Raw genomic sequence first — 24158 nt, forward strand, 5'->3', positions numbered from 1 at the left:
CCTGTGCATGTGTAGTTAGAGCAATGTCATCAGCATAGGCACATTTCCAAGAGGATGATTGAGGAAGGTTTCTGGTATAGATATTGAACCCTAGGACTGATCCCTGTGGTAAACCATTGTTGAAAGTATGTGGCCTGCTGACCTGGTCACCAAAGAAAATGCAAACCCTATGATTTGTCAGAACTTCTCAGAAGAATTTTATCTTGCATTGCATGGGATAATTTTGCTAGCTTTCAGAAGAAGGCTGTTCTTCCACATCATGGTTTGGTAGGCAGCAGATAAGTCTAGGAAAGCTGGGGTAGGTGATGACAATCTTCTTATATTCTGCCCTGTTATGCTGTCAAGGCACAACCAATGTCATCAAATGTTGCTCAGGAAGTCCCAGATCAAACAGCAATAGGAAATAATTTTCTTACACGTGTCCTGGTAGAAATGGGTTTTCCAGAGGGATTTGAATGCATATAATAATAATTAATGGAGATATCCCATCTCCTAGAACTGGAAGGGACCTTGAAAGGTCAAGGAGTCCAGCCCCCTGCCTTCACTAGCAGGACCAAGTACTTATTTTGCCCCAGACCCCCAAGTGGCCCCCTGAAGGATTGAACTCACAACCCTGGGTTTAGGAGGCCAATGCTCAAACCACTGAGCTATCCCTCCCCCTGAGAGAATATAGACCTTGTAGTACAACTTCAGAATGTATAGGGCTGGTGAGGATGATATGGTGGAGATCGTTCTGGGGGTGAGCAGACTAACCATGTGTCAAGGCTGGCATCATTGATAGAGCTGAGGAGACTTGAGTGATGCAAAAAAGGAACAGGGGCAGATAAATAATAAGAGGTAGAGTTCTATAAGACCTTGAAAATGGGGACAAGAAGTTTGAACTCAATGTGGTGAAGAACGGGAAGCCAGAGGAGGGATCCAAAGAAGATGGATGCTTCATGAGCCGAGTGAAGGGCAAGGAAGATGGCCTTGTGAGCAGTATTTTTGAAGGGCTGGAATGGAGAAATATGGATGTCAGGGAGTTTGGAGAGGAGAAGATTACAATAGTTAAGATGGGAGGCAATGAGAGTCTGAATGAGAGTTTATAGGGACAGAAAGAAGAGGGCAGATCTTCTAAAAGCTGTGGAGGAAGAAATGGTAGGATCTGAACACAGTCCAGATGTATGGGGCAAGGGAGAGGAAGGAGTTAAAGATGACTTCTGGTTTGTGCCTTGGACTGACAGGGAGGGTGATGGTGATGTCAAGAACAGCAGAGAAAGAATACAAGGAGAGGAGAGGGCTTAGGAAGGAAGATTTCATATAGACGGGGATGTTTCTTGTATACCACCTGTTTTTGTTGGCATTGTCAGTATGCACTCTGATTGTGGAAAGCAATGCACTTAATAGCACATACCTGTGTGCTGACACACATTGGCAGGGGAATGTAGGAAGCCTGCATTGCTACTGGCCAAACTGTCTCTGTTCTGTAGATAAACAGAGGACTTCAGTCCATGACTAGCATTCTGGCATCTTTCACTATCCATTAAAAAGATTTTTTTCCCAAGAAATGTTTTCCATTCTTAAAAAAAAAAAAAAAAAAATCTGAAGTCCCTTTGAATTTGAGGACATACAACTTTTAAAAGCAGAGAACTCTGCGAAAGGAAGTAAAAATGATTGCTTATTACTGCAGACATCACTTATGGCTGCAGATTTCTTTGAGTTTCATGCAAGTCATGCTGAACAGCTGTTTTCTGAAGCGATGGCAGCTAGTCAATCCCAAAAATATCACACAGACTTCTGTAAATGTTAACTCATCAGTATCAAAACGATTCTCAGAGGGGCTGATCCCTAACAACACAGTGACAGAAGTGTGGGGGGGCGGGAATGTGTGGTGCTGCTTTTCACTTTCTGCACTTCAAGCCTCAGCTGCCTAAAGGCTGGGCACCTAGAAATTGTGGGCCCCAAAACCAGGGACTAGTTGTGAGAATTTTTCTATAGTAGATAGGAGTTGGAGTGGCCAATTCAGGTACGGGAAAGATAATCTTTCTCATCTCTAGCTTCCAAAGAGGCTTCAGCCACACACCCTTTTCCTAGAGCCAGGCCCTTTACCCTGGCAACTAGGGGAGAAAAGGGCAGCACAGAAGCAATTACACTAACTCTATGCCAGCAGAAGCTTATCTGATGCTAGGGGGAGCCTCCTGTGGCTGCTTACAGTAGCCCAAGGACTGTTTTGCCTAGATTATATGTAGCAAACTGGCCACACTGCAGAGCAGGAGATGGGCTGGAGTGGGACCCTCGCTCTTTACCTGCTTAAATTTTATAGCATGCTACGGGGGCAGCGATGGGGGGAAGTAAGGTGTATTCACTCCTGTCAAAGTTGAGGTCAGGAGCTGGGTGGTGTGCGCTGTGAAGGAGTTAGAGAATAGTGGATGAAGGTTTCTTGTTAAAGCAGGGAGAATGTATAGCCCAAAGTTGCAATAAATCTCAGTTCCCTAGGGCCCTCAAGGTATCACCACAGAGCCCTGTCAGCACAGAGCGGCACCGTAGCAGAACATATCATATTACTATCAATGGCCTCCACTACTGAAATGGGGGTCCCTTGTGGCTGCCAGTTTGGGAACTATACTTTCATAAGCATAGCATGAAGGAAAAGTGAGTCTCTCCCAAGTCAGGATATTTGTACAAGCCTTTGAGGACAGGGATGATCACTAATCAATGATTCAGTTTCCTCCATGAAGTGCCAATTGAGACGATTCTGCTAGTAAAAGGACCCAGCAGTCAGTGTGGTATGAAAAACTTTATTTCATCCACAAATGGGATATGAAAACAACAAAATGGTGTATCATTTAAAAGTGAACAATAGCAGCCCCATATGCAAACAAGACCAGCCGTGCACTTGTATTATCTCTTTAAGAGTTAGGATACTGTTATTTTGGTAAACAATTGCACAGGAATCTGGAAGCTTTATTATGGAAAATTCCTCACGAAGATATTATTTCAAGCCGGGAAGGGGAGGTTGGATTAGAAACCATGTTATGTAAATTTATTGTTCCAAAAGCCAAAACCCAGCCCCACGGATTGCACAACACACTTGCGAAAGAGCCAAAATCTGTTACATAAAAATGGAATGCTGATGACAATTCAGCAACAGCTACTGACATTCTCATCTGCTCCTGTTGGGATAAACAAGGCATTTATTGTCACTTGTTATTTACTAGAGCAGATTCTGTGCAACTTTTGACTTTTTTCTTCCACTTTCACAGCATAAACAAAGAGATCAGTGACTTTTTCTTCTAAAAAAAAAAAAAAAAAGACTGGGCAGAGTGGATCATGCTGACATCACTCTCCTGTTCTTTTCAGTGCTGAAGGAGCTGTAAACTGATGGTATAATCTCAACGGCTAAAGGAAGTGGGAGAGGCAGACGTCAGCAGGATGCTCCACAGAGCAATGGAAAACGAAGGGCAACCAAACAAGATGAGCTCTTCTGAGTGTGGAGAACATCCAGCTAATCAAACCCACTAATTTAAACCAACATGAGAGAATAAGGTTGTGTGTATTTTTAAAGGACCAGATTGTGTGTGTCCACTGAACTGGATAGGTGCAGGTAAGCACTGAAATACTTCCTATTTCACCTGGACAGAACAGCTAGTGAACTGGATTGTTCAGCCAGAACCAGCCTTTTCATAGGAGGCTGATATCACAATGCTTCACGTGATCTATCCCCGGTGGCTGGTAGGGGGATATACCTGCTTGCCACAGGAAGCAGAGAAATGGAATGCTTCCCCCATCCATCTCACCATCTACAGAGAGCAGTGTAACTTTCTGACTATCACATGTACTAAATGACTTAGGGTTTACTAATTAAGAAGCAAGTGTCCCTTGTCAGAGTCCTGACTTACTCTCTACCTTTCTGCCTTCTCAAGCTCTGTCACATCTTAAATATGCCACAAAGGAAAATGGACCAAACTTTAGACCAGTTAAGGTTCACGTTACACAAAGTTTGCATCCAATGAATTATAACAAATGTATTTTAAAATGTGTTGAGTCTGTGGGTCTAGCTGACTGAGTGCCTCAATACCTAATTTACTTCAGTTAAAAATTTTTGCAAGCAGAGTACCTACAATTTCTAGTTTTGTTAAAACCAAGCACTTCTCTGTTGGGCTTACAAAACTTTTCTTGCATGACTGTATGTATAACAAGTTACAAATGCAGAGAGCTATCCAGCTAGAGTCTTTAAAAGAGAAGATTAACTAAAAGGCATTCGTTTCCATAATGTGCTTGTAATGGATCTTGTATAGCTATTAAAATGTTATTTTACTCCTATAGCTACTACTATATTCCAAAACATGTTATCCTTAGTGCAACTTTAATTAACAATGATCAGTGCAAACAGAAGCAAACAGTTAGCAAACACATACTGCATCTTTGTTCTTCCATTACAGTGAATTTACAGAAAAAAAGTATATCATACTATACTGTTACCTTTTAAATGCTAAACACAGCAGGTCACATCCTGCCATGTTTACTCAGACGATTCATTCTCCCTAATATACATTGTCCCAGTGACTTGAGAGTGGCAGCAGGGAGAATGTACAGTCCTCTCTGCCACCTGCATGTCAGTGTGGGAATGACCTCATTTGGTCCTGTTAAAATCTTTAGTATACTGAGCAGGTTCAGAAGAGATCTTCTCCCAGACGCTTACGAGTGGTTTTAGTGCTTACTACTATGAGTAATCTCATGCATTTTTAAACTAAGTTAAAACAGACATAGAAGCACCAATCAGGTTAGACCCACTGACTTTAAATTTTAAAATAAATATCTGTTGCTTGAAATTTTCCAGCTGAACTAACATTGGCTATGATGTCAATGGGACTACTAATAGCAGTTAGCACTATGCATGGTAGTAAGCATTTGTAGGATTGGATCTCTAGCTAAAAGATTGTTCCTCATGGAGGACTAGCCACATTCTAAGTTTGAAATGTTTTTTGTTTAGTTATTTCTCAGTTATTAGTTAGCAAAAAAATAAAAGAAGAAACTGTATTTCCCACCTTCCCCCTCCACTCTCACATAATCAGGGTGAATAAACTTCACTCGACCTTTGGACCTAAGCATGGGAAATTTTGGCCTCAAAAAATGAAGCATTTTCAGAATGTTACAGACTGGTGTTAAGGTGTTTGAAGGGTACACTCTATATAACATTCATTACACCCAATTTAAAAGCAGAATGCTTGTTGTGAGTGTTTCATCTGTTTAAACATGACATTTATTGATTAATTAATGAGGGAATTCTTTGATGTAACTGCAGGCTAATTTAGTTAGATCTCTCTTCCTTTGCAGCAACAGTTCTCTAACCAGGGCCTGTGGAGTCTTTTCTGGTGGTCTACAGAATACAATGTTTTGAGAGCCACAAAGTGAGGGATAGGGACAGGAGGTGGGCCAATATTTCTCCTGCAAAGTTGTCAGCAGAATAAAAGCTGGAAAACCACTGAATTGGGTTCTTTGAGAAGCACTGATATCTAATAGTTTTAATCACTCCGATTTCATTTTAGCTGTGTAAAATGAGGCACAAGTAATACCTGATACTGTAGAAGCAGCCATGTATACAGTCATACAAGATAAATGTATTCACGACTTCTACACCAATATATATCACAATTGGCTTAAAAAAACCTGTTAGTATTGTGCAATATAACAAGACATACTAATATACCCATAAAACAACCTAGCCCAATATTTGTATTGCTGATTGCCCTCCAAGGCAGGGAGGATTAAATGAGTCTAGAATGCAATTAGAAGCTGTACTGAATCCAGAGCTCAGTAATTAAAATTGTATGCACTGGGAAGGGGTGTACTAGAAGAAGGCTTTTTGCATTTCTGATTTTTAAGATTGTATGATTATAACATTAAAATCAAGAAAGTTTACCATGCCCGCACAAACATCAGCCCTTCCTACACAGCCAAATGACGAGTGACTAGTCCATATATCCTAGCTACCTCTGAGAGATATGAAATTATCCTGGACATGCCTTAACAGATCCTACATTTTATTAGTATTAACAAATAACAAAAAACAAATACAAAGACAACAAGAGACACAGTCAATCCCAGCATTATTTCACACAGTTATCCACACAATGGGCTAGACACAATTATTTGATGCCACATTATAAGTGATCATCTCCTTTGTAAGCCCCTACGTCAACGTTGGTGCTTTACCCAAGTTCGGAAACTGTGTTTATACTGGATAGCCATCTGTCTTGGATGGTTTAGACACAACAAATCTTGCATCTTGGCAGAGGGTTAGGCTAGCTGTCCCTTGTGGTCCCTTGTTCTAACCCTATGATTCTATGAGTCTAGATTACACATGGTTCCAGCTAAAGCGTTTTCTGAGTATATCCGGCTAACAGACATACATGGGGTCAAACCAGCAGAGACAGTGTATGTCTTTACACCATCCCTACCTAGCCTATAATAGGACTCTTAAATGTGGTTCTACATAGTTTGGCCCCGTTGTAGAAACTGGGTTAGCTGGAATGAGGTTTTCAACTACCTTCTCAACTGTGGTCACAGGTCCAGCCTAGATACTTTCAGATTCTTTGCAGCTTCCCCGCCACAATGTCTGTGCTAGGGATGAAGTTTTGCAAATGAAGTTACAGCATCTCTCTGGACCCTGACTAGGGCCGGCTCTAATGTTTTTGCTGCCCCAAGCAGCGCGCGGAATTGCCACCGCGGACGGCAAGGGCAGTCCGTGTGCCGTTAGGGCGGCACGCGCGTTTCTGCGGCGGTGGCAATTCCATGGCAGCTTCTGTCTTCAGCCGGAATTGCCGCCGCAGGCAGCTGAACATAGAAACTGCCGCCAAATTGCCGCTGCCACGGAAATGCGCATGCCACCCTAACGGCACACGGACTGCCCCCACCGTCCACGGCGGCAATTCCGCACGCTGCTCGGGGCGGCAAAAACACACGGACTGCTGCCCCTTGCAGATTGCCGCCCCAAGTACCTGCTTGGAATGCTGGTGCCTGGAGCTGGCCCTGACCCTGGCTTAGGATTTTACTTATCTCCTTGAGCACAGAGGTCAGGCTCCTCTAGTCTCCTTTGAAAAAGGCAGTGGACTGCTTCACACTCAGTTCTGGCCTGATGTTTTGCTTTGGATGTTGGCATTCCCCAGATGATCAAAAGAGCATTTTGGCCATGTATCTTTACAGTTCCCTAAAAATTATTTAAAAAATTGAAGTTAAATAATAGATGGTTGATTAAACAGACCTCTGTGAAAGGTCTTTCTACCTAGAGCTCTAAATCTCCAGCTCTCAGACTGCTTTTCATTTGTTACTACATTTGAATCAATGCCAAGCAACGCAGACTGTTAGTTAAATTTCCTTTGAAACTTCAGGCAGTAACCTGGACAAATTGTGCAATCTTTTAAACTTTTGTCAAGACAAATTTGCATATGGCAAGACACTTTCAATAAAGCAGGTAAAATGTGATAATGTAACAACCTTACTAGGGGACAGATTTTGTAAAGGTACTTAGGCACCTACAGATGCAGAAAGGCACTTAGAGATAGATTCACAAGGTGAACATTTAGGCACCCTATCACCTAGTGGAATTCACAACCCTGAGTTGGGTGCCCAGGTTCCCTGTACAATGCATGAGGATAGTTAGGGATTCACAGAAACCAGCACACTGAGCAGGGAGCCACCTATGCTAGCCACTACAGAATGTGAGTGAGAAGAAGTGGGGTGCTTAACTCTGGACTGGAGGTAGTGGGAGATGCTTCCCTCCATCTGAGATTCTCAGGCATGAACCCCCTCCTGGGTTTAGTGACTAAGCTGGGTCAGCCCTTTCTCATGAATGCCCTAACACTCCCAGAGTAGTTGTTTTTGGACTCCTTTTCTCATTCGTGATTAGCGATTGCAGTTTATGGTGTGACCCGTGGTTTGTCTTTAAAGAGGCATTTGCTAAATCAAAGTGGGTCCAAATTTATCATTGGTGTAATTTCACTGCAGTCAATAAGTTATGTCAAGAATGATTTTGAGCCATACTGTTTGGGAAACTGGTCAAATGTTTTTCGATAGCAAGTGGTACGCACTTAATAAGAAGAACATTCAAAGTACTGTCAGTAGATACTATACATAAGTAAACTTGTTAGCTGTAGTCTATATCATGGATAAGCCAGGCTACTAATGGGCACAATGAAACATGGACAAATTCAGCCCCATTATAAGCTGATATCTCCACTGAGATGAATGAAGTTGCAGCTGCACCTGCTTCCACTAAGGCTGAATTTCCCTCATCACTCCAGTCCAAACCAACTTTCCAAAACTTCAAGCTTTTATTAAAGGCATAAGGATGATGTGTCTTGCTCTTTACACAACATGCATAATAGGAAGGAACCACACCGGCAGAATGGGATTAAAATATCCATGTTTACTATTTACAGCATGCATGGCCTAGCTACGTATACACACTGCTACTTTGGCACAGGTCTGGTGCCTTCTCAAGCCTAGAAGACAGGGATGGCCTCTCAAGTGCTCACAAATTATTTAAAGGGATGCTACTCAATTCCCATGCATGACATATAATAAAGAAGTAAATTACAAAGCTATACAGAATTGCTAACTTTAGTACACAATGAGAATGATCAAACTAATGTGGAATAGCACGGTTTCTGTTCTAGAATGAGTGCCTGGCATGCTGTTTGTGTAGCACTAACACAAAACCAACTGACCAGATAAGTATCCAATACCAATGTGATCACTTTGCATGGACATTACAGCCCTTTCTTTCCTTTGTTCTTTAAGTGTTTGATCTTTGAAGTCAATGGCAAATCTCCCATTGACTTCAGTGGTGCAATATAAGGCTCTAAACTGCATAAATAATAAATACAATAACATTTTCCTGGATTTATATTTGTTTCACATTTAAACAGAATTCCCCGAAATGTTGGTGAGACCTCATTTGGAGTACTGTGTGCAGTTCTGGTCTCCCATGTTTAAAAAAGATGAACTCAAACTGGAACGGGTGCAGAGAAGGGCCACTAGGATGATTAGAGGAATGGAAAACCTGTCGTATGAAAGGAGACTAGAGGAGCTTGGGTTGTTTAGTCTGACAAAGCGAAGGCTGGGGGGGGATATGATTGCTATCTTTAAATATATCAGAGGGATAAATACAAGGGAGGGAGAGGAATTATTCCAGCTTAGTACTAATGTGGACACGAGAACGAATGGATATAAACTGGCCATGGGGAAGTTCAGGCTTGAAATTAGACGACGGTTTCTGACCGTCAGAGGGGTGAAATATTGGAACGGCCTTCCGAGGGAAACGGTGGGGGCGACGGACCTGTCTGGTTTTAAGATTAAGTTAGATAAGTTTATGGAGGGAATGGTTTAATGGTGAAACATAGTAGTCAAGGAATACCAAGCAATGGTAGGTAAATAGTATAATGGCTAACAGGGGTCAGGCTAGAGACTCTTGCCTATATGCTCGGGTTCTTACTGATCGCCATATTTGGGGTCGGGAAGGAATTTTCCTCCAGGGTAGATTGGCTGAGCCTCTGGAGGTTTTTCGCCTTCCTCCGCAGCATGAGGCAGGGATCACTAGCAGGAGGGTCTCTGCTGATTGAAGTCACTAAAACACAGGATTGGGGACTTCAACAGCAGAGTCCAGGGAAGGGGTAGAGACGGTTTTATGGCCTGCAGCATGCAGGGGGTCAGACCAGATGATCATAATGGTCCCTTCTGACCTTAAAGTCTATGAGTCTATGAGTTGCCAAACTAAGGGTATGCGCAGCTTACTTTAATCACTTGCAACTCACAAGGTCCATTTACTCTTCCAGTTCATTTCAGCACACTGTAGATGTCATCTTCTTTATAATATTCATTTCCCAGTAGTGTAATTGATTTACCATAATCATCCAGCTAACCTGTCCCATAGAATTACAACTGGAGTTATTGATTAAGATAACCCACTTAAATGTCCTATCTTGTATGGGAATATGCATGGTGGACTATACTATGCAAAACTTATGACAAGATCACATTCTTAGGCCAGGATATTCTACAGTGCCTCAACATCAGCAAAAATTAGACATTTGTAATATGTAATACATTTGTAATACAAATTCATATTGACCCTGTTACTTTTGTTACTACTCTACAGTAGCTCTTGCAAGGCAAGTAGAATCTCTAAGCTTACCATATAGCATGACTCTTAAATAAAGGAACTCTTCATAGTATTAAAGTGCCAGACCAGTCTTTCAGCAGATGGAGTTAATTAACAAATGCAGCATACCAGGCCAGTAAAGAATGTCCCAAAACGGTACAAACTGAAAGCAGAACTTCATATGTGAAATATCAATTCCATACAATTTGCTAATTGTTTTCCCTTTAAAATCTTATCTTTCTCAGATTCACCTTGTTGACTACCCAAGCATATAATACGGGAAATTTATACTCACAAAGTGTGTATGGTGGGGAAGGTAGGGGAATCTGTAGCTTTTTGGTGGAAATTTTTTCCATGAGATTTCCTGTTGATTTGTTCTACTTAGGTATCTAGCTAGTTTTCATTGGCAGGATTTACTGCTGTTGAAGGGCTGGAATGCTGAAGGGTTTACACACACAGAGACACACACACAGAGACACACGCAGAAAGAGAGAGAGAGAGAGAGAGATCTCTGATTTACGTGCTTTGGCAATTCTAAAAATGCCAAATCTAAGTCAAATGCAGCACATGAGGAAGATTATTTCTCTTTCATAGCACATACCTTAGGTAAGTACTGTGTGTGTGTGTGTGTGTGTGTGTGTGTGTGTGTGTGTGTGTGTGTGTGTGAAATTCTATTTTATCTACTCTCCTACATAAAGGAGACCAACAGTACTTATAAAATAGTCTCCTGGAATGTTAATGGCCATAATAATCTGCTAAAAAAAAAGAAGATGCTTAATTATCTTAAGAAGCTACCTCCTGATACTGCAGGCATACAAAAGACTCATCTCACAGGTGATGAATCAGCTACATTAAAATAAAATTTGGACTGAAGAATATATTTTGCATCCTATCAAAGGAAAAAGCAAAGAGAAAATAGAAAACTCTTCATTCTAAATTATGCCATCCTTATCTGACAAAAAGAGTAGAGATGTACCTATATCTGGAAATATAAACAGACAAGGAACTATCAGATTTGTCACCTAAAAAGAATGGCTCAGGTGAGAGGATCTCTCCCACATCCTCTGCAGTGAAGGCAGATTCAAAGAATTCATTTAGCTTCTCTGCAAAGGCTCTGTCTTCCCTGAATGCTCTTTTAGCACCTGGATTGTACAGTGGCCCCACTGACTGTTTGGCAGGCTTCCTGCCTCTGGTGTTTTTCAAAATAATTTTGCTGTTAGTTTTTGTGTCTTTAGCTAGTTCCTTTTCACATTGTTTCTTGACCTGCCTTATTATACATTTTCACTTGACTTGCCAGAGTTTATGCTCCTTTCTACTTTCCTCACTGGCATTTGACTTCCAATTTTTAAAGGATGCCTTTACTGCCTCTTTTTCTCTGCTGTTTAGTCATGGTGGCATTTTTTGAGCCTATGTTTTTTTAATGATTTATTATTTTTGTTATTAATTATTAATTATTATCATTATTTGGGGTATACATTTAGTTTGAGCCTCTGTTATGGTGATTTTAAATAGTTTGACTGCAGTTTACAGGCATTTCACCTTTGTACTGTTCCTTTCATTTCCATTTAACTAGCTTCCTCATTTTTGTGTAATTCCCCTTTTTGAAGTTAAATGGTACTCTGGTGGGTTTCTTTGATATTTCCCCCCTTACAAGGATGTTTAATTAAATTACATTTTTGTCACTATTACTGAGCAGTTCAGCTACAGTAGAACCTCAGAGTTACCAACACCTCAGGAATAGAGTTTTTTTGTAACTTTGAAACGTTCATAACTCTGAACAAAACGTTATGGTTGTTCTTTCAAAACTTTACAATTGAACATCGACTTAATGCAGCTTTGAATCTTTACTATACAGAAGAAAAATGCTGTAAGAAGCATCTTTAATTATGACAACAATAGAGAACTGGACCTGATTAAAAAAGAAACTTGGAAAAATAATCAAGTTAACAATAGTTACCTCAACTACTGGAAAGCCTAATAATTGAGAAAGTAGCTTATCAGAAAATATTATATACTACTTTATTTCAGAGTTTATTCCACTGAGGAACATCAGGAATAGAAGGGATTTTTGTAATTTCCTTTTGTAATTGTTTCCAGCTGTGTAGTGTTTCAACAGAAAAAAAATGACATACAAATAACTCAAGACATAAAGGAATTGAAGACAGTTTTATTCCAGGATTCTCCATGGAAAGGAATAATAGGTAGAACAAAGTGAACAAAATAAGCTTTAAAGAATGGGGGGAAGTAGTTGACTTCTAAATATAAGAAGAATGTAATCAGATAATATGTACGGGATACCATGCTACTGCCTATAATTTGATGGGAACACCATATCACCTGTACATAGATTCTGTTCCTCTGCTTCCAGATAATAGGCTACGGAAATTACATTGTTGGAGAACCTGCAGTGGAGAAGGGAGCTTGGACCAAATTATATGGTACTGTCCCAAAATATATAGACATATTGCCAGAAACAGTACCTGTCACCAAAAATGAAAAGTATTGAGATCTCCCTGCTGGAAATAATGAGGAAAATATAATCCAGAAATAACAGATGCCAGAACACAGAAAGATGTACAAAGTTTTTCACTGAGAAACACACTACTGTCAGGACATGGAGGTTAGCACTTCCGCCTTCTTATAGAAAGTGGTTAAGAGTGGGTGGCAAGTGGCAACAGGTGGAAATGGAGTGCCACACATATTTGTTTCAAAACAAACTGAAGAAATGTAAAGCTGCATGATCTCCTTTCTTAAGTGACATGGCAGAGCATTCTTAGGTGTTGCAGCACAGGAGACAGAGACAAAAGGTCAATTTAAACTGAAATTGGACAGACCCAACTCAGCCTTTGTGAAGTATCAGAGATTTTCCAGGTGCCCTGTGTCAGTGGAGTATGGTGTACAACTATTATGGTATGCAGCTATTGGCTTTCAAATGTTTATAGAGCTAGATAGATCATGAGCTGTTGTTATGTAGGTGTAGGGGGAAAGAAAGGGAGAGAGCAAGAAACCTTCCTCAGCCCTTGAATCATCAACAAGATTTGCAGCCCCTGCACTTGGGGGAGGACAGAACTGCATCTGAGGCTAGGTCTACACTACCCGCCTGAATTGGCGGGTAGAAATCGACCTCTCGGGGATCGATTTATCGCGTCCCGTTGGGACGCGACAATCAATCCCCGAATCGACGCTCTTACTCCACCAGCGGAGGTGGGAGTAAGCGCCGTCGACAGAAAGCCGCAGAAGTCGATTTTGCCGCCGTCCTCACAGCGGGGTAAGTCGGCTGCGATACGTCGAATTCAGCTACGCTATTCACGTAGCTGAATTTGCGTATCTTAAATCGACTCCCCCCTGTAGTGTAGATGTACCCTAAGTTGTGCCCCACCAGGAGTAGACCACCACCGCCTGTGCCTACAGAGTTGTGAGGAGGTAACTATGCTGCACTTCTACATGTGGTAGAAGTGTCCATGCTCCCCCATGCACTAGAGAGCTCTGGGGGGCTTTCTGCCTATCATAGACTGAAGGGTCTTGGTGATCTTCCTGGAATGATATCCCACACCACCTCCAGCTCAGGGTTGTGCCTTAAAAGGCACAGTCTAGCCCATAGTGAGTATTAGACTTAAGATAGATCATAGAATATTTATCAATATTATATATTTGTATTACAGCAACACCTAGAAGACTCAACCAAGACTGGTACTCCATTGTGCTAGGTGCTGTACAAGCACAGTGAAAGACAGTTCATTCCCAGAAGAGCTTACAGTTTAAACAGACAATAAAACAAAGGTTTGGGGATGAGATATGAGTACAGGGAACAATGTGATGCTTGTAATATATTTAATGTTGTTTTTCCTTTGAGTTTTTGCTGTTTGTTATTTAATAGTTTTCTTTTTCTTTTTAGCTCTGTCTAATAGTTCCAGAGCAGGTGAGCTCAAAGGAAGAAAGGTTGAAGTCTCAAGTCAATGTACAGGTGTGATTATTCTAAGAATGTTTACTCACAGTATATTTTGTATCTGATTCTGATGTATTGACAAGACCTCAATAAAAAGCTACATTGAAAAGCCAAAACTTTGAACTCAGATTCTGAAAAAAAGAGAAATTACTCCTCATTTATAAGCACCAAAATCCTCTCCAGCATTACAAATATGACATACATATCTATCTTGCATCTTCAATAAAATATTACTAAAATTGTATACCTTGATATTTTATACAGAGCAGCAAGATAGTTACAACTAAAGACTTGTCTACATGGAGAAATTGACATAACTATTTTTATAATTGTTCCATGAAAACTCTGCTGGTATAACTCCCCAGGTAAGGACACTATTCCAGAATAAAACTGATTTTAGAACAAAAAGGACTTCAGTAGGTGGTAGGCATCTAGGCACTTCTGAATATCCCGTAGACATCTATCTGCATCTGTAGGCATCTAACGACCACTGACTAGCAATGAGGCTCCTAGGGCCCAGCTTCTCAAATGTATTTAGGCACCTAACTCCCATTGAAACCAACAGATGTTAGGAGCCTAAATACCTTCAATGATCTGGGCCTAAGTGCCTAAATCCCCTTTGAAAATGGGACTCAGGCTCCTAAGTCACTAGTTTTAAAAAAATTATTCTGTATCCCTTCACCACCACTGAACTTCAGGTACCTCTGGGACGGAAGGTGACTACAAACTATTCCACAACACTCTGCTTATGGAGCAAGGAGAATGGTGACTGAGGACATTGCAGAAAACCCTGCTTTTAGTAAAACTGAAAGCAATGAAACATTGAACCAGGTAAATTTATGTCTGTGTAATTCCCATGCTGGTAATCACTGATCTTGCCTGCATGTCTAAGGTATTAATTACACTTGGGAATATACTAGGTTCTTATCTTGCCAATAACTACTATAATAAAGTAGTGATCGCATGAATGTTCATGTGTTGATAAAGTAGTATCTGTTGTAGTAACTTGGCAAAAGGCATAACTGTTTTGCTATAAATTATTAAAAATCATTCTGAAAGGGCTGACATTCCCCTGCAGCACAATGGCTATGTGCATGATACACCAAATGGACGTTCTGGATGCCTGCCTGCTGCAGCCTAGCTGATTTGCCCCATAACATGTGAAGGTTTGATTGTATGTTGGTATGAAATCAATGCCTAATGGCCCAAAAGAGCTCCTGGCATACTTTCAAAACATTTCATGGTTTTTGCTTTCACAGTTGTTCCCAGGCCTTAGTTTATCCTCCACCAAAACTCCTGTTATGAATGTTGCCCTATAAGTGTTTACTTAAAACTTTTGTACACAAGCTATTTTTCAAAAAAGAATCTGTGGTTTTAAGAAAACATATACAGCAGGCAATGAACGCCTTACATAAAAGTGAAATAACGATCACAACATTTTTGGTATAACTGCCATGCAATTAATCTGCGTGCACTGACAGTTGTGAGGTAAGCCTCTTACAAGTGTTTGTCTCCTTAGGAATTCCTCTGTATTTAAATAGTGATGAAGAGATGACTGGTCTGTTTAACCACAGAGAATTCTGAGCAGCTGTCTCTGCAGTTATTAGCTCAGCCTCCTTGAACAAAAATTTACAATATGGTGGCATTACTCCCAACTTACACAAGTGTTTTGTTAAATCTTCCTTGTCCTGTGGAGAGTCATATATAAAATGATCATGCAGAAATACTAGCCTCTTTAAAGTTATTGAGTCAATTAATTAAGATGCTGTGACTGACAAACTTGCAATCAGAATATGGAACACATCAGTTCTTATAATTCATTAAATGAAATTATTTATGGACAAAAAACTAACGAGAGCCAATCTGCGAACTAGTGTAACACCCTGTGAAGTTTGGAGGTGCCACGTCTCTTATGCCAGATTTTGCAAGATTAATATATGACAGTCAGACAATTTGTTCCATTTACCTCATCAATTATATCTGGGATGTGTCCTTACCTGGGTTTTTATGTTATTGTAAAAATCATATAAAACAAATCTTCTAAGCCTAGGCCAGATGTCTATAGATTTCTACTGCTTCTGGCAAAGAAATCAAAGCACTGTGACAATATTGAAAAAAGATATGGAAAAACTCTCAGCTAACTCATCCTATTGCTGGCTGGCAGAGTCTGTATATATATATTTTTTTTAAATACCAGAGGTTCCATTAGTTGTTCCTATGGTCTTCAAAGATGCCATCTGCTGGACATGGGTTCACACACACTGGGTTAATCCAGAACTGTCACAGAGGGCATATGGTCAAGAGGAGAGAGAGCATATGGTTTGGGGAAGGGCATTTGCTTTAGCTGCTGAACCCTCCCCAGCTGGCTTATCTGTTGAGTAAGCCTAAGATTTCATTGAGGAAGACTGCCTGTCTGCCGGGGGTGGGGTGGGGGTGTCAATATAAAGTGTCCATGCTCAAGCCAACACGCTCAGATCAAACTGAAATCTATACACTGAGGTTGTTTTCTTTTTAGAATGGGTCAGAAAATAAGTAAAAACCTAGGTAAGAGAAAGCAGTCTCTGGAAGTAATTCAAATACAATTGAAATAGCTATCCATGAACTATGGCCCAGACTTCTAAATAGAGACTCATTAAAGATGTCTAATACACAATATAGTATTTGATTATCATACAGCTCAGCAGGAGCCCAACCTGCAGACTTTACTCAATTAACCTTAATGGGTCTATGCACTTGTCTAAAGAGCTGAAGAAGCAAGTCCCAAATGATTCCACATTCCTATTCTAATATCCTTGTGGGAGTGTTCAGTGAATCCCTGATGGTTGTGATGTATATTTGCTTTCTTTGGCCCTGATTCAGCAAAGCACTGATGTACCTGCTAAAGGGCTTTGGTGAGTCAGAGCCTTGATTATGACATTTAAAAAAAAATTGAAGGGAAAAAAGAGGAATGGATCAAAAAAGAGCTTGGATGGAAAAATCTACGTGGAAAACCAAGTCTTATATCTCCATCTCTGATCACCCAGAGGGGATGCAATGACTGAAATATAGACAGTACAAAGGTTGGTTGGTTCTCACAATTGTCTTAATTACCAATTCTATTTTCATTACATTCAACCAGAATTCAGCCAGGGAATCATTAGAGAGGGACAGTGTCCCATTTATTTATTTATTTGAGACAGACATTGTTTTCCCTCAGCTCTTTATACTCTAATCACCACCGATGGTGGGGGATGAGGGAGTGAATTTAAGGCAGTTTATAATGGAAAGAATTAGGAAACTCATGGCTTTGTTATGGCAAAAAAAAAAAATACCAAAGTAACATTCTAGTTTTTAAAGAATGGGTAATGGGAGGAGGCGGAGTGGTGAGGAAGGATGGTCTTTTGGTTAAGGCACTGGACTGGGACTCAGGAGATCTGAATTCCTAGCTCTGTCACAGACTTCTGGTATGACCTTGGGTAAGTCACTTAATTGTTCTTTGTCTCTGTAAAATAGGGATAATATTTTATTTTTCCTACCCTTGTCTGTCTTTTCTAATTAGGTATGGCTTGCCTCTGGTTGTACAGGAAGTTTATGGCAGAGCTGGGATTTTAACCCAGATCACCTAAATCTCAGTCCAATGCCTTAACAACAAACTGCAAAGGGACTTTAATGGGATTACATATGTGTAAAGTGAATCATGTGCATGTTTTCAGGATTGGGGTTCTATACCATATATATGGACACACACAGAGACTACCTAGTATGATGAGGCCCTGATGTTGGATGGGACCTTTAGGCACTATTACAAAGAAGAAGGTGAAATCATGACACAAAATCCTTTAATTGAAGTTACTTGTGTGAAATTATGAGAAACATCAAATAAAAAGATCTTTTATTTCACACTACAAATTATTCAAAGTCGGATAATATTTAGTTGCTATTTTTAAGCCATTTTAATAGCCACCATGAAATACATTGGACATGCCAACCCTGATCCTGCAGACAGTTAAGCATGTTCATAGCTTTACTCATGTGAGTATACCTAAGTAAAAGGGGCTACCCAATAGTTCCTTATATGCATAAATGTTTGCAGGATCAAGCCCTTAACAATGACAAATGTTGTCAAGCTGTGGTAAGCCAAGGAATCTGGTGACAAACACATTTGGCACTTCTAAAAATAGACTTTTGAGCTGTAACAAATACATCCTTTGTATTTGAAAAATGAGCCTAGTCTCTGTTCTGTTAGAAACACAATAAAAAAAACACTTCTTCAATTAACCAATTTCTTTTGGTTTGGACTAGACTCATGAAAGTTGTCAGGAGGAATAAGCACAGCTCTGGGCAGTGTATCTGCATGGATCGGAGATGGTCCACGACTGGGGCTCCTCAGCACTATGGTAATTCAAATAATATTGATCCCCACAAAAACAGATGCTATTTTCTGTTGCCTTTTCAGTGGTGAATGTTTTTTAAACTGGAGAATGTCTTCCAACAGCACACGTTTGAAGACAGATGAATGTGGGGCTTACACCACTTTACAGTTTGCTTTGAAACTAGAAACCATAAATATCTAATGACAGCATAGGTCCCACCCCTGCTCCTGCACAGGGAGCTGCTGGTGTGGAGCTCAGTTTAAACAAGAGATTCTCACCATTTATGTGAAGTGAGGTTCTATTCTGAAAAGTGACTGAATGACCAGTGCTTGTCTACAAGGTACATCAGATGCGGGTGTAAACGCCAATGTGCACCAGTGTAGACTCTGCTGGTGTGGGTTAAGGTAGTACTGTTTAATGTAGGACTACATTAATCCATAGTAGGGAACTTTTAATGCACACCAATAGGGTTCAGTCGGGCCAGTTAGTGCATAACACACTGGTGTGCATTGGAATTTACACTCCAGCTGGTGCAGACTAAGGCATCATGTAGACAAGACCTTTGTAAAAATAGCATCTTTTTACTCAAAGATGTGCTCTGGGTATACTCAATGTCCTATCTGTTCATTTTAGTGACAGAAATATGGCTTTGATCCCACAAGTTGTTCTGCAGGATTGCTGACTAGTGCCCTAATCCTGCAACAATTTATGCAGGTGCTTAACATTAAGCCCCTGATTAAGCATGAGTTAGTTTTCCTGTGTTTCCAATGGAACAGAAAGGATGCACATTAAGCACCACTGAGTTCCATTTATTATATGCATAAATGTTCAAGAGGGTCTACTCATGGTGTTTGAAGTTAAGCACATGGGTAAGTCTTTGCTGGCCTATGATAGCTCTGTAGGCCTATGGTTTTGCCTTTTACTCCTACGAGCCCTACACAGCCATCATAGATCAGACAGTGTGTGCTGGTAAGGGTGAGTCTGTGTTTTACCAGCAGGATTGTTGACTAATTCCAATACTGTACACCTGGGCAAACCTACTGAGGGACATAGGATTGCACAGGTGTTGCTGAGGGTGCCACCTGCAGAACCTTTTTTATTGGTGCAGAATCAGAAATAAGTACCCCACCTTAAATCCTAAGGTGAGTTTGCAGGGCTGACAATTAGGGAGGAGGAAATAATTTATCTTTTCTGTCATAAATGGAGCTGATTTGATAGGGGAAATAATTGCTATTGAACCTCATGACATGTCTAGAGAGGCTTTTTTTTTTTTCCAGAGGAACAAAGTACAAAGAAATGTTATCATTTACCTCATTTTTAATTGGCTTTTCCTAAAGGAAACATGAACTGTTTTTCTTTTAATTCATTATGGAGCTTCAGCAATACTAGTGCTTCCTCATGCTCCTCTGCAGAGAGGATCTTTGTGAGGAATCAGGACCCAGTATAATCAATGGTAGAAGGTTGTAACCATCTTTTTTTTTTTTTCCCCTCCCACCCTGTGTTACTATTGACTTCAGCTGGAGTAAAATGGGGATCTATCTTTTACTTAATATACTAGTTTATTCTTTGATGCTTATAGCAATGCTAAAGAAAACATTGAACTGCTTTTCTTATTCTGATATTAGATTGTAGAACTGTGTGTTTAGATTAAATAAAATGTTATCTAGGGAATTCACTTGTGGAGAAAGTACCTTACATTGAAAGGAACTGGATGGGGGACACCTTTGCTTTCTTTTAAGTGTTTTTGGAGAAAGCTTATATATAAGCTAGGCCATCTTTGTAGGTTTATATATTTAAAAAAAAACGTGTGTGTGTGTGTGTGTCGCCATGATTGCTACCAGGCCCCTGACTGTCTTCATTCTGCTGACCTGCTGCTTCCTCTGTGCTGCTGCTGACACCCAGATATCACTGTCTGCTGCTTTCCAGGGGAAGTTTTGGGGTGAGAGTGCCTCTGGGGCATGTGTGACCCACCTTTTGGGAAACACTTCTAATTCAAAGCCCTCTGTTGTAAACATTTCCTGTGGAAAGCTATTTATAAACCACAGCATATCCTCCTCCTCCTTCCCCTTCAAAGTCCTGCCAGTCTTGGATCTGACCTTCATGCTCTTCCAGTTTTTTCAGGCTCTTTGCAATTTCAGACTGATCATGGACCAAGACCCCATTGTGCTAGTCACTGTGCCAACACAGAACAAAAAGATGGTCCCTTCCCTAAACAGTTTACAATTTAAGTATAAGGGCAAAAGACATCCAATTGATACTGACCGTGCAATGCGGGAGCACAAAGAAACAATAGGACAAAGAAACAAACTTCTGTGTTAAGTCTGAGTAACTGTGCAAACGTTTGCTATGATCACACATCCCTATATAAGCGCACACCTTTATTCTTAATGGCTGAGAAATTGTAACTTTTCATCTCCTTCCGAAAGAACTGGTTACGGGTGCCCCCTGCAGTTACTTTAGTGCCATCAACACACAGATTTCCTAGTAGGGGATGTTTTAAAGGTACTATGGACTGTTTTCTGTCAGCTAATCATTTTAATAACATGTTCTTTTTTTCCTTTTGACCTGGAGTTTATGGATTTTTGGCTTTACAAGTGACAACTGGTTCTTCATCTATTAGAACGTGCTACCACTGTGCCTGCTAGTCTGTTTTTGTTTTTATTCACATGAAAACCTCATTTTATTTTCTTGCTGGACCGTGTTTTCTCTAACAACATATTTCATTATCAGTAGGGCCCTACCAAATTCATGATCCATTTTGGTCAATTTCACGGTCATGGGATTTTTAAAATCATAATTTCATGATTTTGGCTATTTAAATCTGAAATTTCACAGTGTTGTAATTGTAGGGGTCCTGACCCAAAAAGGCATTCTGGAGAGGTTGCAAGGTTATTGTATGGGGGATTGTGGTATTGCTACTCTTACTTCTGCACTGCTGTTGGCGGCAGCACTGCCTTCAGAGTTGTGGCTGCTGGCCGGGAGCCCCGCTCTGAAGGAAGAGCCGCTTCCAGCAGCAGTGCAGAAATAAGGATGGTCTGGTATGGTATTGCCACCCTTACTTCGCCTGCTGATGGCAGGGCGCTGCTTTCAGAGCTGGGCGCCCGGCCGACAGTCGCCACCCAGCTCTGTAGGCAGCTCAGAAGTAAGGGTGGCAATACTGTGACCTCCCTAAAATAACCTTGTGACCCCCCCTGCCCGCAACTCCCTTTTGGGTCAGGCCCCCTAATTTGAGAAATGCTGGTCTTCCCTGTGAAATCTGTATAGTATAGGGTAAAAACACACAAAAGACCAGATTTCACAGTCCATGACATGTTTTTCATGGCCGTGAATTTGGCTGGGCCCTAATGATCAGATTTATCGCTGGCATTGCAGGTTTTAAAAGACCCATCACCTTGAATGATGTACTTCCATTTATAAACTAGACAAGGGAACAACAGGTCACAGTGGGCTGATACTCAAAGGACTGGCTCACCTATTCTATCATTTGTGGTTGAGCACCAGAAATAAGGCCAATTGCTCAAGTGGTGTAAATTGGCACAGTTCCAATGCAGTTATTAGAACATAGTTTCCAGATTTTGATCATGATATAAGTAATTGCTTTTCTTTCAAAATGTGCCAGTTATTTGCTCCTGAGAAGCTATAAAATGTCACATGAACCTAAATGGAGTCTGTTTTCTGAAAATTTGGACCCTCTTGGCTCTAAAAGCGCTTTCTCTTAGATCATACTTGCCTAGAATTTGGAGTTTTAAAATATTTTATATTCACAAATTCAGTACAAGTCTTAATTAAAGAATTAGCAATATTTTACAGAGTTAAATTGAGACAATTTTATACTGACTATTCCTCACCCTTTGGAATGTGTGTTGTTTTTTTTTAATGGGGGAGACAGTGTCTTATTTTTGTAGTGATGATGCAATCATTTTAGATATAATGAAATCTTATGGGGTTTAATCAGTTGTAATTAAGGTAGTAAAACTAGTTGGTTTCCCTGAGAAGTCACGAGGATTGTAGTCTACATAGCTGCAATGTTTCAGGAAGAAGATGTAACCACATGTTTTGAGCATACGTATGGACACGTAGGTGAAACAATTTGTATGCACAAAACCCATTTGTGCGTGAACAGTTTATCAACTATGCCCAGGCATTATAGTATTTCAACTGTGTGCACAGATATTAGCATACCAAAATGCATATGCACAAAATTGTGCACACAGAGACCTGGAGGTCTGGTTGAGATTGCACTGAAAAATAGGTCAAACATCCTTGACAGCTCTGATGTACAGGTACAGGCCTGTTGGGTTTATGCCCTCTGCCAGCAGGTGGAAATGGGAACATACCAGATATGTGCCTAGTTTTATAAGCAGATTTTCCCACATATCAGAACCCCTCTAGCAATAGAATATGATAACTTACTCAGCTGACAGCACATTAGGAGGTCTTAAAAAAAACTTGCAGAATCAAATAGTTTTTTATTAAAAGAACATGTCATACTGCATACATCGCAGTAGAGGGAACTACAAGCTTCTCACAGAGGAGATCCATTCAGAACATAATCAGGCCTTCACCTAAAAATAGCACACAGTGCAGAAAAACATCACTGAGAGAGAGGCGTTCATATAAAATGCAGCCCTTGAGCTTGTGAACTAGAAGGAGATCACATCAGAGTCAATAAAAGCACTGTATGAGTCAATGTCCTTCCCCAGAAGGGCTGTTCAGACACATATGCCATTACCAGAAGCGCTCTTCCAAAAATTAACTAGAGACAGATTCCAGCAGCCTGAGTAAGGCACTGAATGAGAGGTGGAGATTTAGAGCCAGATTGTGATCCCATTACTTATGCTGGGTACTATATAATCTAACTCTTGGATCGTAAACTCTTCAGGACAGGTACCATGTTTTTTTGTCTGTTACACACAATATTACACAAATTTGTACTTCTCCTCAGCAACAACAGCAAGAACAAAAAAGCCAGGGTACAAAAAGCCAAGGCATTCAGCTACCATGGAGACGGGCATGCTATAAGACCCTAAACATGGTGCAGCAGACTATACAATACTCACTATCACCCACTATTTAGACAGGACTGTCTCTACTGTTTCCCACTCAAAGCACTGACTCAGGAGAGAAATCCTTAGCGGAGGAAGTCAGTGGTGTAGCCAGGTGGAGGGAAGAGGGGGAGTGGGGAGAAAAAAAAAGGTGCTACCCGCTGTGGCTCTTTTACTGATGGGGCATTGCTCTGGGACTTCGGCAGCACCTCGGCGGCAGGACCTTCACTCGCTCTGCAGGTCTTCGGCGGCATTTTGGCGATGAAGCTTCCGTGCCGCCGAAGACACCCGAAGTGAGTGAAGGTCCCGCCGCCGAGGTGCCGCCGAAGACCCGGAGCGCCGCCCCGTCAGTAAAAGCGCCGCAGGAGGTAGCACTTTTTTATTCGCTCCCAGGTGAATAAAATTAAAAAGGCGCTACTTGTGCTTGGTGGGGGAGCAGCTGTTCCCCCGCTCCCCCTCTAGCTACGCTACTGCGGTTATCTGAAATTTTCAGGCTGTTCAGATAAACAGGAGCGTACTGTATACACAGTTATGTACAGATGCAAAATAATATAACCCTTTCCTAATAGCTACTTGGATATTACAGGGAGGAGCACCCACCTACAGAAGGCTTCATCAGATGCTGATAGGATGTCCAGTTTGTAGAATCTGAAGGTGGTATGAATAAATGTCCA

General features: G+C 40.8%; 1 long non-coding RNA gene across 1 annotated transcript; it reads left to right on the forward strand.

Moving 5' to 3' along the window:
• The first annotated feature begins 3159 nt into the window (after window positions 1–3159).
• Window positions 3160–24158, forward strand: LOC117886851. Its single transcript, XR_004648068.1, has 5 exons — window positions 3160–3583; window positions 14037–14105; window positions 14786–14918; window positions 18369–18463; window positions 24071–24158. It is a non-coding gene; the product is annotated as an uncharacterized LOC117886851 (long non-coding RNA).

This window comes from Trachemys scripta, chromosome 13 (genome assembly GCF_013100865.1).
Source record: "Trachemys scripta elegans isolate TJP31775 chromosome 13, CAS_Tse_1.0, whole genome shotgun sequence".
NCBI classification, from domain to species: domain Eukaryota; kingdom Metazoa; phylum Chordata; order Testudines; family Emydidae; genus Trachemys; species Trachemys scripta.